This window comes from Dendrobates tinctorius, unplaced genomic scaffold (assembly GCF_039654945.1).
Source record: "Dendrobates tinctorius isolate UK_male_01 unplaced genomic scaffold, ASM3965494v1 ptg000107l, whole genome shotgun sequence".
NCBI classification, from domain to species: Eukaryota; Metazoa; Chordata; class Amphibia; order Anura; family Dendrobatidae; genus Dendrobates; species Dendrobates tinctorius.
Window position 1 is genome coordinate 6,794,594 of NW_027361775.1, and position 15,939 is coordinate 6,810,532.

The 15,939-nt window shown below is 43.4% G+C and overlaps 1 protein-coding gene across 1 annotated transcript in view; it reads right to left on the reverse strand.

Moving 5' to 3' along the window:
* Positions 1-15,939, reverse strand: part of LRRC1 (leucine rich repeat containing 1) — a 213,784-nt gene that overhangs the window by 58,781 nt on the left and 139,064 nt on the right. The window lies entirely within an intron of this gene.

The window sequence follows — 15,939 nt, forward strand, 5'->3', positions numbered from 1 at the left end:
TGAATGTTGTGCTCACACCACTGATTATCAGCATTCTGCCTATGCACTATGTACGGTATACAGAAAGCTGTCAATCAGTGGTGGTGAAGTGGTTACAAAGCAGGAGGACAAGATGGCACACAACAACTAGTTCTCTAGTAATAATCCCCTGCTGATAAAATACGGATTTTATTAAAAATCCAAGAAGCAGCGTAGTTACATTACCGGAATCAGGGTCTCTGCCTCTACATTATGCTGCACTCAGATTAAACAGCAAAAACCTGCTGACAGTTTCCCCTCAAGGGGAAGCTATGCTCAGAAAATGACCTATTGATTAAACCAGGATTTTGTGCTCCATGTACTTCTGAGAAAAAAAAATGGCAATGTTTTAGAAAATTTACTAAAAAATGAAATTGGCAATCCTGCAATTTTCACACTGACCAGTGGTGCTTTTTTTAGACCAGTATGTCCTGTCCTTTCAGGAGAGTTTACAGGAGTTTTCTAACCAGAAGAGGCAGGATTAGTGTGATCGGTAAGGCTATGTGCGCACATTGCGCATTTGCTTGCAGACATTTCTGCAAGGTTTCTGAATCTCTTGACAGAAAATACATGCTTTTTTATGCATTTTTCTAAGTTTTTAGAGATAAATAAAGATATATTAGAGAAAAAAAAAGAATTGTGATGTAATTTCCTTGTTCAACCTCGTTTTCATTCTCCATTGAAGACCATAATATCATTACATGCCATGTTCAAATTTATGATGTTTATATACACAAACCAATACGTAAAATACCAAGCCTGAGATTTAGTAATGAACAGGTGTCAGCCAGTTAACCTCATAAATAAAGCAGTACATAAAGAGTTAAATAAAGACACTCACCAACCTATGTAGGAGCATTAACATAACTACCCTACATATGCTGTAACAAAACAGCCACTGTCAGAAATCTGCATGAAACACAATCTTTATTTTTCAAAAAATGAAAAGATTGAGTGGGCTCCCGCATAATTTTCATAACCAGCACAGGGAAAGCCGATGGCTGAGGGCTGATATTAATATTCTGTGATGGAGCCAATAGCCATAAAGGTTCCAAGGCTATTAATATCAGCTCACAGTTGTTTGCTTAGGTTACAGTTACACTACGCGACGCACCAGCGATCCCGACAATGATACGACCTGGCAAAGATCCCTGGTACGTCGCTAAATGGTCGCTAGTAAGCTGCCAAACAGGCAGATCTACTCAACGACGCAACAACGACATGGAGATCCGTATAACGACCTCGGCGGTCGTTGGGACCTTGTCACACAGCAGCTATTCTGACGACTCCCGCCTGCGTCCGTGATCTGCGTCGCCAACGAGGTCGCTCATTGGCATCAAACACAAAAATGCATGCTGGCCAGCGGGACAACAGCAATCAAAAAATGGCCCAGGACATTCGAGCACAATCCGCAAGATCGCAGCGGGGGCCCAGTCGCCGCTATGTGTCATATGTAGCGAGATCGCTGTTGCGTCACAAAATCTTTGACGTTTCAGCGATCTCGCTAACGATCTCGTTATGTGAAACGGGGCCTTTACCTTTACTGGCTAGTTTACAGGGGAATCAGGGCTGTGGAGTCAGTAAGCCAAACCTGCGACTCCGACTCCTCAATTTCCTTTACACCGACTCCGACATATATTGCTTATATTTAAGTGAAAAATTTATTGTAGTACAATGTGAACATCAGACATTTAATAATTTTTATGATACAATAATGAAGATATTTAGATAGAACATAATATATTTATTGGAATACAACTTTGGAACACAAAAAACTAATAAATTGTAAATATGTAATACACTATGTAATATCGAATATATATATATATATATATATACACACATACATATATATATATATATATATATATATATATATATATATATATATATATATATATATATAGTAATAAATTATGTGAGTGGCAAAAAAACAGTTGTGCAGTCTATGAATTTGTTCTAAGAAATAGAATTGCCTCCATCAGATCTTTCTTCATAGATGACATCAAATCTGACCTAATAATTTTAAGGCCAGAGAACCACCTCTTTACACTAACTTGGGTTGGAGGCAAAGCCGTAACTACATGGGCAACATCTCTAACAATTTCCGGGTATAAAGGAAATGCCTCATGCACAGTCAGTTTTGATGAATGGTTGAATTTTTCTATTTCTTTGAGAGCAAGTGAAACATTTTGCTGAAATATGGTCAATCTGCTTGCTATAGGAGACGGAGTGAAATCTTTTTCCTTGCGGCAACGCTTTGCCTGTGCCATGTCATCCAAATACTTGTCAAAGTCAAACTCCTCATCTGATGAGGATGAAGATATGGAAGCAGTAGCATTGTCAGGACCCAAGTCCACTTGCACCTGGCAGTCCTCCTGTAGGCCACTTATCCTAACTGCTAGCTCAGTCAGAGCTTCTTTTCCTTTAGTAAGCTGTTGATCATCAATCAGTATACAATGACCTGGGTCCACATAAACAGCTGCCAGAAAAATTTTATTTTCCAATAGCTGTGTCTCTCTCCGTTTCATTGAAGCAGAAATGCCATCTGCGATTAAACCTCCTCTTTGGGACAGGCAAAATAGCAAGTTCTTCCACTCCCTTATGAAAATGCCAGGAGTTAAATCCTCAGCTTGTGATTTTTTAGTCACGGTAAATGGGTGATTTAGCAATTCCTTCAATTCAGCCACCTGTGTCCATTGACCTTCATTTAGGGTTACCTGAGGGTTGGCCATATCTATAAGAAACGGTTTTAGTTCAAGCAATCGCTCAATCATTAAATAAGTGCTGCCCCACCGAGTGGCTTGATCGAAAATTGCCCCTTTCCCAGCACGTCTCTTCAAGATGGAATCAATTTTAGGGGTTCAGGCGGTAATAACCAATTTCCTCACTTTTCCAATCAGATTTCCAGCATGTCCCTCTTGCAGACTATCTCTTATTGCCAGCTGCAGCGTGTGCACAACACAGCGCATGTGATGAACATGAAAGTGTTTTGAAGCAGCTTCAACAAGATCATCTATTTCTGAAGTATAATTTTGCTGTTCTTCTGTAGTAATATCTGTTTGTTCCTCAGTTACATGAACAGCACTGTGGCCTTCCATCTCAAACATACTGAATCCTAAATGTTCCTCTAGCTGTTGTTCATTACTCTCATTCATCAGTGTAATTGTACTTATCATGTTTGAAGCATTGTCCGTTACAATAGCAAGAACCTGTTCTTTTTTGAGTTCGTAATCTTGCAGAACTTTTTCCACTAAGGCCTGGAGAAACTGGCTGCTGTGATGAGCTTTAGTATCTTTTCCTGCCAGTGTCTTGGTAACAATTTCTTTGTTGTCACAAACATATCGAACATTGATCGCAAAATAGATCACTCTGTGATGTGTGCAGGGATCCATTTTAAGAAACATGAAGCGTCTTTTGAGTCTTTTTAAGATCTTCCTTTTACAGAGAGCACATAATAATCACCTACAATATTAGCATTAGTTCCCTTCCTGTGACAGAGATGAGCAGTAGTACTTTCACTTTCTCCAGCTCAGGGCCCAAGAATCGGATCCTGTGCAGGGCAGGCACCCCTCCCCTCCTCTCTGGTGAAGATGGCAGAAGACAGGACAGAGGAGGGGAGATTGCCCCCTGCAGTCTGGAGCCAGTGCAGGACGGGAGCACTGCAGCATACGAGTTTTGATAGGTGCGTGCCCCTGCCTCTAGGGGGGGGGGGGGCAGCTGCCCCCTCTGCCCCTCGCTGGCTACGGCCATGATTCACACACAGCGTTTTTGCAGTAAAATGCAGTGACTCTGGGCATCCCAGCAAAGTCAGTGGGTTTCAAGACACGACATTCAGACACATCGTTTTGTGAAGAATGAGCATGTCAGTTTGTGCGGCGTTTTTCTAATCTGCTTTTGCTATTGAAAACATTATCTATGAGCTCAAAAACCTTTCAGATGATGCGGTTTTTTAAAAAGCTGATCTGCTTTTGCAGCTGAAAAACGTATCCTCAAAAAACGCAGCAAAAACGCTTTGTGTGAATGTAGCCTTAGATCAGGAATATTACAGCCATTTATAGGACATTTCATAACTTTCCCTAATTCCTATGAAAAAATATTCAGCACATTCTGCATTTAACTACTGTACCCAATTTATTATATAATTTTAGGAGTCGGTCCATTTTATACTGACTCCGACTCCACCAAAATGAGCACCAACTCCGACTCCACAGCCATGAGGGGAACCCCAGAAAAAAAAAATGACGAGATCCCTCCCTATAAAAAACGAACCAGCAAAGGCTAGGCAAATAGCTGTGGGTTGATATTAACAGCCTGGGAAGGGGCATGGATATTGACACCCCCCCAGGCTAAAATCATCAGCTCTCAGCCGTCCCAGAAATTGCGCATTTTATAGATCCTGGCACTTAGCCTCGCTGTTCCCACTTGCCCTGTAGCGGTAGCAAGTGGGTTTCATATTTGTGGGGTTGATGTCATCTTTGTATTGTCAGGTGACATCAAGACACCTATCCATTACCAAATCTATAGTTACTTAGTAAATAAAGATACAGCCGGAATAAAGTCCTTTATTTGAAATAATCACACAAACTCTTTTATTGAATCTTAATTTACCATACTTACTGCTCAACACCTAATCCCTGACGCCTTCGTCTTCTGTGAACAATCAAAAAATAATAAACCAACATAACACTATCCTGTCCGACGTAGTCCATTTAACACAGTGCCCCATGGCGATCACATGTGTAGAACAGTCTGATCAGGAGAAGAGACTGCTCTACCCGGCCTCTGGCGATACACCGACAGGAGGTAATCACTCCCGAAGTGTCCCATGACAATCTCACATGTAGAACAGTCACATCAAGAAAAGTGACCTCTCTACCCAACCTCCGGCGATAAGCTGACAGGAGATAATCGCTCCCACGGTGTATCACTGCGCTGCCGTGAGTTCACCGGAGTTAGGCTAGTTTCACACTAGCGTTTAAACGACGCGCGCACGGCGCCGCTAAGCCACGCCCCCTGCCGGCTCCCTGCCCGCCCCTTCCTGTTATCACCTCCTCCGAGCGCAGAGGGCTGCATGCGTTATGCGCACCCTATCTTTAGCATAGGGTGCGCAGGCCGTGCGCAACTATGAATATAGCGTGCGCTGCGCATTTTTGGAGGTGCGCCGTGCGCGCCGAACGCAGCATGTTGCATTTTGGCGCGCACGGCGCACATTCAAAAGTGCACAGCGCACACTATATTCATAGTTGCGCACGGCCTGCGCACCCTATGCTAAAGATAGGGTGCGCATAACGCATGCAGCCCTCTGCGCTCGGAGGAGGCGATAACAGGAAGGGGCGGGCAGGGAGCCGGCAGGGGGCGTGGCTTAGCGGCGCCGTGCGCGCGTCGTTTAAACGCTAGTGTGAAACTAGCCTTAATCAGCTCCATTGCTCTCCCTTACAGCACCGCTGAGTGAGAACCAGAGCTGATCAGCTGATGACCTCCGGTGAACTCTCACAGCAGCACAGTGATAGGAGGTAATCACTCCCGCAGTGTATCACTGCGATGCCGTGTGAGTTCACCGGAGGTCCTCAGCTTGTCGCCGGAGGCTGGGTAGAGCGGTAACTTTTCTTGATGTGACTGTTCTACATGCGAGATCATCGTGGGACACTCGGTATTAAATGGACTACGGCAGAAAGGTGAGTATATGTTGGTTTATTATTTTTGATTGCTTGCAGGAGAAGCGGGCATCGGGGATTAGGCATTCGGTATGTATTTTGTATGTAATTATGTAAATATTTTGATTTTTTTTGCAATTGAACACAGGCGCCAGACGATGAAACTATTCTCCCATCATCAGGTCATGCTGTCTATGTTATATGTGACAGCAGACATAGCCAGATGGGAGTAGTAGTCCTATCAGATGACGCCTAAGTACAATCACTATGGGCTGATCGTCGCATGGATACACAGATGACAGATACAGGCCCACACACACACACACACACACATTATCTGCCCACACACCCTTCTTCCTTCTGACATCATTTCCTTCGACAGCATATCTGCAGCAAATACGCAAGCCTTTTTACACCTGCGGTTTAGCAGCGGATTTGACTGACTCAATTGAAGTCAATGAGTCAAAAACGCTGCAAAAACGCAAAAAGAATTGACATTCTGCAGAAAATAAAATGCTGCAAATATGAACGGAAATTTACTGATCATGTGCACAGCACTTCAGGATTGCCATTGAATTACCTTGCGTTTCTGGAGCATTTACGCGCGTAAAAATAAAAACGCATCAAAAACGCATCCTGTGCACATAGCCTAACACCTCTATACACAGCTGATACCACATGGTCCACAATCACAATAGGCGATGTCACCACGGACCCTGCTCTTCCCCTCCCTCCACAATGAATATTGGACACGCTCTCTACACACCTCAAAACAAAAGATGGGGTCCAGACCTATCCATTGTAGCTATGTAAATGTGATCTCTCTGAAACAAAAGGAGGTTAAAAAAAAAAAAGCCCCAGTGGCCAGTGTGAATATTGCAAGAGTTCTAGTTTTTCATTTTAATACAGATTTTTATTTTTTCTTTATCGCACAAAGTTTAACAAAAACCTGATTTAAGGGGTCATTTTTTTGACATTATCTTCCATTTAAAGAGGAAGAAATTAAAGAGTCGACAAATCATAACTGGCAACTTTTTGTCTTATTGTATTCCCACTTCTGAAAATTAAGTTGTATATATGCTTTTCATCTGCCACACTATCCCAGATACGGGTCTTTTTAATTAATGAGCCCTATTTGCATGTTCATAGTAGTTCTAGTATTTACCAAGGGGACATTATTCACAGGGTCATTATGTAGCACACCCCACAGAACCCCGTGAGCGACGTCTCATTGTAATGGAACAAAATTAAAATGTCCCGTATCTCCGGAGCAGCACGGCTGATTCCGAAAAGAAAGAAAAATGGAGCGGTGGGAATAACTTCCAATACACTGGGGATCTGTGAGCGGTCCGCTAACACCCTGCTCTGGTCATGTTCTGTATAAGACAAACTGGAAGAGGAGCCGAGACTGTGGCTGGAGATCGGGGCATAATTCTGGAGAACTATAGCCGCACATTAATTTCCTTACTAATGCCAGGACATCTAATGGCCATTTTTCTAGCTGGACCATCTCATTAACCAGCAGGAAATACATAACTGCCTGACCGTCTGGCACAAAACTAAGAGAAATTGGGAGTCTCCCCAAACAGCAGACATGACCCGACAAAAAGCACAAGGAGACACATCGCCCTTTACTGTACTCTCCGGTAATCGGGATTTTCTGATACTCCAGTGGCTCAAATCTCATTATATTGCATACAGTATGTGCACCCGCCATCTCCATAACACTACACCCATTACCCATAGTGAGAATCCCAAGGGGTCGTGATTTTTGTCAAGCCCAATGCATAAAAAGAGAATCGTTATTATTTCTTATTAAAATTAATCATTCTCACAAAAAAAAGTTAAATGGGTATTAATAAATTTAAAAGGGGGTATCCCGTAACGAACATGTTTCGCCTTTCCACTTTGATTCCGTCCTATCAAAAGAATGGGGGTCCTAGAGCCCTATATAGTGAGCATGTGCGCCCATAACTTAATTCACCGTGGAGTGCTGGTCTCACAAGTCCACTACCGCTCCCCTTTAAAAGGAATCTGTCGCCAGGTTTTTGCCACCAAATCCGTGAGTAGCGTAGTGAAGGTGCAGAGACCCCGATTCCAGTGATGGGTCACTTGCTGGGCTATTTAATGTAGTGTTGATAAAATTATTGTTTTAATCAGCAGGAAATCGCTAGATTTGCATCCGGAAAAGGCGATTTTATCAAAACGTCAGCAAGCAGATCAGTAAAGTGACATCCCTGGAATCATGGTCTCTGCCTCTACATTTAGATGATCTGAGATGGTGTAGCAAAAATATGGTGACAGATGCCCGTTCAGTTATCCAATATGTAAAAGACCTATGCAGTTATAGTTGAACTTGTGTAGGAACACGCAGGTAATGCAAGATCATTCATCATACATGGTAATGCCCAAAAGATACTTGACACAATTAAAAAAAAATTCATGTTTTGAGAACCGTGTGTGTAAATGGGCTTGGACGCCCACATTCCAGCAGATTAACATCTGCCATTGGAATATGTAGTGTGTACACACGTCTAACCATTACACATCTATAATTACTGGTACATCTGGCAATTACAGACACCAGATACATTATAGCACACAGTACATAAACAGCAGAAAGGGCTGGATTACTCTTCAGCACAACAGTAACAGTGAAACCAGCCCAGGGTGTGCCCAGAGCAACCAGCCGAGCCGTAAGTGACAACATCCTCCTCCTTTATGACTCAGGGTGCTTTAAGGAAACTCAGCAAGCGATACTCGAAAATCTACGATCTTGTCATTGCTCAAGTAGACGAAACAGAAAACAGCCAGAAACCAGAAGCCTTACTCATTGCGCCTTTCTAAGAGGCCAGAATTAATATGCATCTTATAGGAATGGATATGGATCTTGCCGGAGGCTTGAATCATATATATGGAGTCTGCCGATTTATTGGTGTCCTGTGTGTACAGTAACAAAAACGGCAATTCTGGCGTTTCATTATTTTTTCGTCTTTACAGCATTTACTGTGCCGATTAAATGATTGTACTGTATATCTATTTTTAATGGGTGATAATGTGGAATTAATTGGATACTCTTGTTCTATATGCTGCAATACAATGGTATTGTAGTATACAAGTAAAAATCGCATTCTCAGATGAGGCCTCATAGGAGTACCAACGTGGCAACCATTGCAATGGCAACCCAACAGTGCGGAAAGGGAAGCAATGGGTGCTTCAAACAGTGCCCGCATAACCCAAATGCCTTAAATGCCATTGTCAGAGATTGACAGAGGCATTTAAGGGGGTAACCGCTTCGATCGCAGCTGTGACATACAGATGCCGCTCAGCTCGTGAGCCCAGTCCATACACCGCAGACGTCAGAAAAGGGTTAAAGGGATTACATCATAACGCGGAACGACCATTTTAATACAATGATCATCTGAAATGATGGCTATATGTGTTCTGTCTCACGAAACCAAAGAGTGGAGTCACACTGGAGCTATAGCAATATGGAGTCTGCAAGTTGTGGGTGCACTTTGGCTTTATCCCTCGGCTTCATATGGACCTTGTATGTACGCTAATGACGAATACTTAGTGTCAGATTTATTATGGTCAATTACAAAATATTAAAAACATTAAATTCTGTCACAACAACGTGGCCTGCGTCATCGGCTCGTGTGGTTAATGTTTTCTAGTTGCTTAAGGCAATAAAAGAGACAAAACCATTAGAAATGGCATGGCACTGAAGGGTTTAGTCCGGCCCAGCACTACTTTTGCAGCCCAGTTCTACTCCCCCACCATACAGGACATTGACGTGGAGACTTATAATTGCTCTGTGCAGTTATTGCACAAAAGAGACACATCATCAATAAAGTCAAAGTGATTACTTGTGAATGAACCCGTAGGTAACGGACTTTAGCGGCAAGTGACTGCACTCAACGTCTGTTGCGAATAGCATTGACGTTCTGCTGAGCCTTTGTTGCCCTTAATAAAGAACAACCTCTTAACACACGTTTTCCCAAGAGACAAAGCACAGTGCGGAGAAAACTAATTTGTTGCAACGTCCTGTGCAGCCGGAGTGGGATACCTGCCCTCAAGTGCCAAACCGAGCCGGCGTCCAAAGGGAATATCTCTCGGATGGATTCAGAAGGCTCGGCTCCAAACGTTTTACCGTGGATCCCAAGTATGGACAGTCTGTTCTTGCTTGTTGATCTGAAAGACCTGTATGGAGCGTGCGAGCTCAGCAGATCCTTCAGGGTTAAAGAGGTTGATGGTTTTCAGGTCATCAGGCAAACAGTGAAATTGATTCTCTATTAATAGGCAGTCAGCATAGAACTGTTATATGGGTAAGTCAAGGTTAATCACCTAGCTGTAAGCATTCTACACTAACTGAACTATATCCCAGAGGAGCATTGCGGCATGCTTGACATGTCACTCTCCGTAAGGAGAAACGTTACCCCTTGGATCCCAGGTCAGACACCTCTCACGTAGCCAAACCAGATCTTGTGCTTTGCACTGACGAGGGGCAGTACACCAAAGCAGTGTCTGCAAATTGAGATCTGATTTGGGTTTTATCCTAAGTCATCCACAACCTGAGTCCTCCATATATCTGTGACCTTGTCTCCTGGTACCTACCTGCACGCAACCTCCGATCCTCACAAGATCTCCTTCTGTACTCCCCTCTTATCTCTTCTTCCCACAATCGCATACAAGACTTCTCCCGTGCATCACCCCTACTCTGGAACTCTCTACTACAACATATCAGACTCTCCCCTACCATGGAAACCTTCAAAAAGAACCTGAATATCTACCTCTTCCGACAAGCTTACAACCTGCAGTAACCACCGATCCACCAAACCACTGCACGACCAGCTCAACCCTCGCCTACTGTACCTCACCCATCCCTTGTAGATTGTGAGCCCTCGCAGGCAGGGTCCTCTCTCATCCTGTACCAGTCGTGACTTGTATTAAGATTACTGTACTTGTATGTATTATGTATACCCCTCCTCACAGGTAAAGCACCATGGAATAAATCACACAATAATAATAATAATAATATTGCAAGGGTCGACATTGACTTTTAGGATTGCTACTTCCTATCAGTGAAACTAAAGTTCCAGTCCTCTTCCTCTCTGAAGAGACAATTTACACTAACAGAATGCAGTGTAGTGCTTTGGTGTATGTCTAGGGGACTATAGTAATCCAGCATTTGGGGATGAATGCATGTACCATTGTTCAGGGGTCTTCTCACGGAAAGAGGAGTTTACTATTCTTCCTCAGGAATATTCCAAGAATTAAAGATGTAATCATGGCAAATTGTGGACATGTTTTGAGGAATTGAGTTTGTGTTTTTGAAGTCCAAGTAAGGCGCTGAACTCTGACCAAGAGAACCTCAGTCCAATCAAGCTTCAGACAGATGTCCCTTATCCACATGTACAGGGTGGGCCATTTATATGGATACACAAATAAAATGGGAATGGTTGGTGATATCAACTTCCTGTTTGTGGCATATTAGTACATGGGAGGGGGAAAACGTTTCAAGATGGGTGGTGACCATGGTGGCCATTTTGAAGTTGGCCATTTTGGATCCAAATTTATTTTTTTTCAATGGGAAGAGGGTCATGCGACACATTAAACATATTGAGAATTTCACAAGAAAAACAATGGTGTGCTTGGTTTTAGCATAAATTTATTCTTTCATGAGTTATTTGCAAGTTTATGACCACTTATAAATTGTGTTCAAAGTGCTGCCCATTGTGTTGGATTGTCAATGCAACCCTCTTCTTCTCCCACTCTTGACACACTGATAGCAACACCGCAGAAGAAATGCTAGCACAGGCTTCCAGTATCCGTTGTTTCAGGTGCTGCACATCTCGTATCTTCACAGCATAGACAATTGCCTTCAGATGACCCCAAAGATAAAAGTCTAAGGGGGTCAAATTGGGAGACCTTGGTGGCCATTCAACTGGCCCACGATGACCAATCCACTTTCCAGGAAACTGTTCATGTAGGAATGCTCGGACCTGACACCCATAATTGATGGTATGGTGTGGTATATGGGGTACAAAGACAGTGGGGTTTTTCTTCATCAATGGAAACCTCAATGCCACTGGATATCTGAAATTGCTACATGATGATGTGTTGCCCTCTTTATGCACTGAAGATGGCACGCTCCCTGAGTTTTTCCAGCAAGATGGTGCATCACCACATTATGGGTGTCGGGTCCAAGCATTCCTGTAAGGAATCTAACCCCCTTAGACTAGCACTTCTTCTGCGGTGCTGCTATCAGTGTGTCAAGAGTGGGAGAAGAGGGTTGCATTGACAATCCAACACAATGGGCAGCACTTTGAACACATTTTATAAGTGGTCATAAGCTTGTAAATAACTCATGAAAGAATAAAGTTACGTTAAAACAAAGCACACCATTGTTATTCTTGTGAAATTCTCAATAAGTTTGATGTGTCACATGACCCTCTTCCCATTGGAAAAAATAAAGTTGGATCCAAAATGGCAGATTTCAAAATGGCCGCCATCCATCTTGAAAACTCCCCCGCCCTCCCATATACTAAATGTGTCACAAACAGGAAGTTGATATCACCAACCATTCCCATTTTATTTAGGATTATCCATATAAATGGCCCACCCTGTATAGTTCAGCAAAGCAGGAATAGAGGAACAAGTCACTTACAAACATCATGTTAAAATGTGCCCATTATCAGCATTGCATATCCACTCACAATGGTTAAAAAGAAGGCTGCACACTGAAGGCTGTGGTACTGCCCTGAAAATAAAGCACAAAAAAAAAAACAAAAAAGACTCCCATCCAGACATGGCCAAAAGTTTTGAGACTGACAAATATTGGTCTTCATGAAGTTTGCTGCTTCAGTGATTTTAGATCTTTTTGTCAGATGTTTCCATGGTTACTGAATTACAGTAAGCAATTCATAAGTTCTTACACTTATATCGACAAATTCGTCAGGTTAACGTAAAGGCTCTATATTTACATTGGTCTGCCCTATTTTTCAAGACCTCTGTACTTCACCATGGCATGCTGGATATCAGCTTCTGGGCCAAATCCTGACTAATGGCAACTCGTTCTTGTCTAATCAGTGCTTGCAGTTTAACACAATTTCTGGGAGATTGAGATCAAGGGCAATTCCTGGCCAAAGTTTCAATGATTTGTTCGCTAAGCCTCTTAGTAATCACTTTTGCCTTGTGACATGGCGCTCCATTATGCCGGAAAAAGCATTGTCAATCACTAAATTTCTGATGGGTCATTGGGAGAAGTTGCTCCATGAGGATGTTTAGATACTAATCTGTATTCCTGCCACTGTTCTTAGGCAAAGTTGTGAGCGAGCCCACTCCCTTGGATGAAAAGCAATCCCCCAACACGTCTCAGGATCCTATACTGCTGACATGACAGAGGTCTCATGGTTGTGTTCACCTTTTCTTCTGCAGATAAGTGCTGAGTGAACCTGTTCGGATAAGGTCTGATCTAAGCATGCTTGGGCACTAACCGAGTGTCTTTGGCGTGCTTGAATAATATGTTCGAGACCCAATGGCTGCATGTTCCGCAGCTGTTAGGCAATCCCAGCGTGTGTTGCGGCTGTCTAACAGCTGCGAGACATGCAGCCGCGGGGTCTCAAACATTATTGAAGGACGTTCACTCATCACTATGGATAATCATTCTTCCAGATGGAGCAGAAATTCTGAAAGGGGTTTCCTCAGAGAAAATATCTTAATCCCAGAACTCTGCAGTATTTAGGTATATAAAGTTATTTTCTCTGATGAAGCCCCCTTCAAACTGTTTAATACACCTGGAAGAATGATTGTGAGAAGAAAAAGTGAGGACTACCACGAGTCCTGTGTCATTCAAAAATAAAACATCTTGGGACAATTCATGTGTAGGGGTTGAGTTTCATCTATTTTCATACTTTTGCCTACGAACACTGCCACACTGCCATGAATAACGAATGGCATCTAAGCCTCCTCCAAGAGAAACTTCTCCCAACTATCCAGGAGCAAACTGGTGATGAAAAATGTTTTTTTCCCAGAATGATTGAGCACCTTATAAATAGACACAAGTGATAACTATGTGACTCGTTAAACAAAACATTGAAATTTTGGGTGCATGGCCAGTAAACTCCCCAGATCTCTGTCCCATTGAGAACCTGTGATCAATTCTCGACAAGTAATCTAATATATAAAGCTCAAGTGTGTGTGTGTGTGTGTGTGTGTGTGTGTGTGTGTGTGTGTGTGTACGTACGTTTGTGTGTATGTCCGGGATAGGCATCTGCACCGTCGCAGCTACAGCCACAAAATTTGGCACAGTCACACGTCTGGACCCCGAGAGCGTCCTAGGCTATGTTGTGAGGCGAAATTTTAACCCAGCGCGTTCCAATTCACCAAACAATTTTGCCCCTATCTACATAATGGGGAAAAAGTGTGTGTTTATCAAGCCCCGCCCCTCATGATGTCTTAATAGTTGCCATGGCAATGCTGATGTCATCATAGGTTGCAAGCCCCGCCGCTCACTATGATGTAATAATGGTTGACTATGGGATGGAGGATGTGTGATGGGTATATGGGCACTGGACTATGGGATGGAGGATGCGTGATGGGTATATGGGCACTAGACTATGGGATGGAGGATATGTATGATGGGTATATGGGCACAGGACTATGGGATGGAGGATATGTATGATGGGTATGTGGGCATGGGACTATGGGATGGAGGATGTGTGATGGGTATATGGGCACTCGACTATGGGATGGAGGATATGTATGATGGGTATATGGGCATGGGACTATGGGATGGAGGCTGTATGATGGGTATATGGGCATGGGACTATGGGATGGAGGATGTGTGATGGGTATATGGGCATGGGACTATGGGATGGAGGATGTGTGATAGGTATATGGGCACTCACCTATGGGATGGAGGATGTGTGATGGGTATATGGGCACGGGACTATGGGATGGAGGATATGTATGACGGGTATATGGGCACGGGACTATGGGATGGAGGATATGTATGATGGGTATATGGGCACAGGACTATGGGATGGAGGATGTTTGATGGGTATATGGGCACTCTACTATGGGATGGAGGATATGTATGATGGGTATATGGGCACGGGACTATGGGATGGAGGATATATATGATGGGTATATGGGCATAGGACTATGGGATGGAGGATAATTATAATTTGTTATAACTAACCACAGTTAGCTACTATGCCTGGGCAGCGCCGGGCTCTTCAGCTAGTCTCTATATAAAAGTGAATGTATGTATGTATATATGTGTGTGTGTGTGTGTGTGTGTGTGTCACCAACCAATCACGAAGCATCTCTCATTTCACCAGAGCTGGTTAAAAGTAGCTGCGCTGTGATTGGTTGCTATGAGTAAGTTTTCCCACTTGACAACACCTCAGCAGACACTGACATGGTGGGAGAAATCTAGCATCTTAGGGAACATAAGCTCCCAGTCATTGTCTGCCCCCCTGAAAGGAGCAGAGAGCTCATGACAGAATTGAATCCCCCCCTCCCTGTCCATATCCCCATCACACATCCTCCATCCAGTAGGCACATCTTCCCCCCTTAAAGGGATCATTGGTATGGAAGTCAGAGCAAATCCATCCAGGGATTTGGTTTTGACCCCAGGCCTCTCGTAAACGGATCCCTGGTATGGAAGTTAGGATCGTTCCACTCAGCTCTGTGGTTCTGACCCCAGGGCTCTTAAAGGGATCATTGGTATGGAAATCAGGACAAATCCATTCAGCGCTCTGGTTCTGACCCCAGGCCTCTCTTAAAGGGATCCCCAGTAAGGAAGTTAAGACTTTTCCACTCAGCGCTCTGGTTCTGACCCCAGGCTGACAGGATGATGTGGGATATTAGGGGGAGTAGTCTGGTGGCTCTGGCTGATGGTATATTAGGGGGAGTAGTCCGGCATCTATGACAGGATGATGTGGGATATTAGTGGTAGTTGTCTGGTGGCCCTGGCTGACGGGATGATGTGGAATATTAGGGGTAGTAGTACGGTGGCTCTGGCTGACAGGATGATGTGAGATATTATTGTGAATGCGGCTATGCAGAGTGGGCGGGGCTCCACACTCAGCTTTATATAAAATATATCTATATATATATCTATATATCTATCTATCTATATATATATATATATATATATATATTTATTTATCATAATTTGTTACAACTAACCGTAGTTCGTTACTATGCCCGGACAGCGCCAGAGCTGTTTAAAAGAAGCTGAGCTGTGATTGGT